The sequence below is a fragment of the Suricata suricatta genome, chromosome 3 (genome assembly GCF_006229205.1).
Source record: "Suricata suricatta isolate VVHF042 chromosome 3, meerkat_22Aug2017_6uvM2_HiC, whole genome shotgun sequence".
Classification (NCBI taxonomy): Eukaryota; Metazoa; Chordata; class Mammalia; order Carnivora; family Herpestidae; genus Suricata; species Suricata suricatta.
This window is the reverse complement of record NC_043702.1, coordinates 74,587,281-74,591,409: the sequence shown is the minus strand read 5'-3', so window position 1 is coordinate 74,591,409 and position 4,129 is coordinate 74,587,281. Positions and strand designations below refer to the sequence as shown.

The 4,129-nt window shown below is 38.1% G+C and overlaps 1 pseudogene; it reads right to left on the bottom strand.

Annotated features, from left to right (window-relative positions):
• Positions 1 to 1,235: 1,235 nt before the first annotated feature.
• LOC115287020 lies at positions 1,236 to 2,035 on the bottom strand (annotated as a pseudogene).
• Between the last annotated feature and the right edge of the window lie 2,094 nt (positions 2,036 to 4,129).

Sequence of the window (4,129 nt, the reverse complement as noted above, 5' to 3'; positions counted from 1 at the left end):
TGCCAAATCTAATGTCACAAAGCTTTTTCCCTATGTTTACTTCTAGGTCTTATACTTAGGCTTTTGACCCATTTTGAGTTAATTCTTTGTATATGGTATAAAGTAAAAGTTCAACTTCATTCGTTTGCAATGAGGTTATCCAATTTTTCCAATATCATTTGTTCAAACATTCATTAATATTTGAAAATTCTTGGACAGCCTATCTTCAAATATTGCTTCTGTCATATACTCTCTAGCCTCTTTTTCTGTTAGAAGTTTTAATACTCAGTGTACAATATAACTCTTACTCTTTTCTGATTTTCATCCATCTTTTTCTCTGTGCTTCAATCTAGTATTTTACAATGATTTATATTCCATTTCACGATGATCTTTGCGTGAATAAGCCTATCTATTCTTTTTTTTTAATGTTTATTTATTGTTGAGAGAGAGAGGGAAAGAAAGAGAGCACGTACATGTGAGTGAGCAGGGAGGGACAGAGAGAGAGGGAGACACAGAATCCGAAACAGGCTCCAGGCTCCAAGCATCAGCATAGAGCTGGATGCCAGGCTCCAACCCACAGACTATGAGATCATGACCTGAGGCAAAGTTGGAGCTTACCTGACTGAGCCACCCAGGTGCCCCAGCCCATCTATTCTTAATTGTGGCTATTATATTTTTTAGCTTTTATGCCTCAAGAGAATCAATTATATGGGCTGAGTGATAGATCCTGGTTAAGTTCCACCAATTCGGAGTCCGGGCACAGAAGAGAAGAGGAGAGCAGAGGCAGGATGTGGATTGCCCTTGGCTTCCTCCCTCCATCCCTGGTGCCTGACGGGTGTCTGCATTCTTGCAGGATTATGTTCTGTAGCCAGTTCTCTTAAACAAAAATTTATGAGTCCAGTAACTGCTCTTCCCTTACCTCTTTAGATTTGAAGGTGATTTGTCTTGCTAATACCAATTCTTAGACAATGCACTAACTCTAGTGTTTTCCTTATGATCCTACACTTAGCTTTGTCCTTTCATTCAACACTTTTCAAATCATTCACTTTGGGTAACCTTTTTTTCTATCTGAGACATTGACTATAGTGGATTTGATATGTAGATGATCCTTGGTTTATCAACATTTTATTTACTGGTTTCAGGAGTTTTTCATACTTTAAAAAGCCATTTCCATATAAGTATTGTATAAAGTGTCTCAGGTTTCCATTTACCACTGTTTTTCATGCTGTATTATCTTTAAGTATAAAGACTTCCAATCATGTCACCAAGAGACCATTCCACCCACTGCTCTGTTTGGCCGCCAGTGTCTTGTCTCTCTCTTCAGCAATGGTGAGACAGGTACCCTTCCCACAGGGAAGAGAAACCCATTGTTTATTGCCTTTGTGAATAACGTTAATGTAGGAGAGCTGGTTGGCAAAGCCGTTGTCATTGGCATCTTTGACATGAATGACACTGAAAGAACCAGTGTCTGTCTCTTTTTTGGTGACCACACCAATTCTCCCCATGTTAACACCTTCAGTCACCACATACAGATTACCAGTGTCAAGCTTAATGAATTTAGTAAACTTTAAGTCTCTAAATCCATATGAAAAGTGTCAGTCACCTTGACGAGGGTGTTAGGGTAGTGGATGGTGCAAGCATCAGTGGTCATCAGATGAGGGATTACTTTTGTTTCCACCAGGATCTTTCTCACTTAGCATAACCTGTACTTGGCTTCCTCAGATGGAATACCATGAATAGTAAAGTGACTCTTGGTGTCACGGATTAGACAGAAATTCTCTCCAGTCTTATCACTGCTTTTGACATCCATAAAACCAGGAGGTAGGTTATATCAGTTCAGACCTTGCTACCTATCTTAATGAAACACTACATGCTTATCTTCTTTACTTCTTCGTCTGCTAAGCCTGCTTCTTAGGAAAACGATGAGAGGGAGACGTTCTCTCAGCCTATGGAGATTTGTATGTAGTTGGATGAGGAGCAAACATACCAATTTATCTAGCATCCAATGCTTTAGAGCTGCTGTATGCTTCAGATGCCTCTTGGGACCATGAGCCATGACTGTTCCAGGCACACAAATAGTCCTTCTATGACTTCAAAGCTATGATTCATATGGTATTTCTTATGATAATAGAAATTAGTTATTACTCATTTTCCCACAATTTTTGCAGCTATTTTTACTTGTTTATTTTCTGTTTGGCTTTTTCAATGTGCTTATCAAGCTAAGCATATAATACTGGTATTTTTATTGAACAAATATAAAATGTATAGATTAATTTAGGAATAAGTAAAATCTTTATGAGTCAGCTTACTCCTGAATGTGGTACTCTTTTGATTTGTTCAAGTCTTCATTTGTATTTCTCACTGGATTATTTTTTAGAATTTTATTGGGAGAGGTTTTTTACAGTTCCTATTATCCTAGATATTTTACATAGTTGTTACTATAAATATTGCCTTCTTCCATTATCACCTGTAGCAGGTTTTGATTTATACATAGGGAGTCTCCTGATTCTTGATATAACTATTTTAATTTTGAGTCCATCCATTTTATTGAGTTATCTTCATGTTTGTAATAGTTATACATTTTCCCAGTTTTCCTTTAACCAAGCTCTGATAAGAGAAAAATAAAAGAAGGACTCAGATGCTGTGTTCAACAGAAACTTTAAGTAGGAGGTGGCCCTTTAACTGAGTTCCCAGATTCATATGAGATTTTGATAGTTGCAAATAAAGGTGAGAGCTATATGGGAAGAAAATTCTAGATTAAGGAAGGAACATAAGGTAAGAATTAAAAGAGACAAAGTATATGGTTAACTTGAGGACTTACATGTCATTCTGCATGATGGGGCAAAGGGCTATGAAGTAGAGAGTTATGATACATGAAAATTATTAGAAGCAATGAGTTCATATAGTATCTTACAAAGGAGGAGGTCAGGAATTATGCTAGAAACAATGGAAGCAATTGGATTTTAGCAGAAGGTAAGATGACTATCAATATGGAGAGTAAAGTTTTGTGGATCATGTGGCTAGTATAAGTTTGTTGCAATAATATGGGAGATAAACTTTATGACACAAAGAGGAATGCATAGGTTGAAGACCTATTAATTAGGTAGTATCTGCAAGAGCTGATGACTAACTGTTGGGGAGAGGAAAAGAGAAAGAGGTGAAGGATTCTAGCTGGGGCAGTGGATAAAACAAGGAAGGATTTGTGAGAAAGCAATGAGTTCAGTTTTGAGGAAGTTGCATTTGAGAAGCCTATGGAACGTATACATACTAATTTACAAAATATGACCCTGTGTTTCACCCAGTCATTCTTTTGTTCAACACATATTGATTAAATGCTTTCTCCAAATCAGACAGTTTCTTCCTGGCAGGAGTAGAGATTGTCTCTTGCCCTATTTTAACAATGAAAATAGGATGGTATGAAAATATTTGTTACTTATATATTTTATATCCATAAAGAAAGCAAAGTGATTATTATGGGCCGAACTGTGTCTCTTCAAAATTCATGTTGAAATCCCAACCCCCAGCACTTCACAATGTGAGCATATTTGGAGATTAGATCTTTAATGAGGCACTTAACTTAAAACAAGACTGTTAGAGTAGGGCCCTAAACCAGTGTGATTGGTGTTCTTATAAGACAAAGAAGAGGGACCAGGAATGTCCACACACAGAAGAACAAATATATAAAAAGTAGCAAGAGAGTGGCCATCTGGAAGCCAGGGAGAGAGGCCCTCAAGGAATCTAACCCAGCTGGCTCCGTAATTTTGCACATCCAACCTCTGGAAGTAGGAAAGAGTGAATTTCTACTTTTTTTTAATGACAGCCAATGTGTGGTATTTTGTAATGGCAGCCCAACAACAAATACAGTGACTAATAATTAAAACATGCATTTATGGGGTGCCTGGGCTGCTCAGTTGGCTGAGTATCTGACTCTTGATTTTGGCTCAGTTCGTGATCTTGTGGTTTGTCAGACCGAACCTGGCATCAGGCTCCTGTGCTGACAGTATGGAGCTTACTTAGGATTCTCTTTCTCTCTCACTCTCTCTCTCTCTCTCTCTCTCTCTCTCTCTCCCTCCCTCCCTCCATCCCTCTCTCTCTCTCTCTGCTCCTTCTCTGATTGCACACATGTGCTCTCTCTCTCTCTCTCAAAATA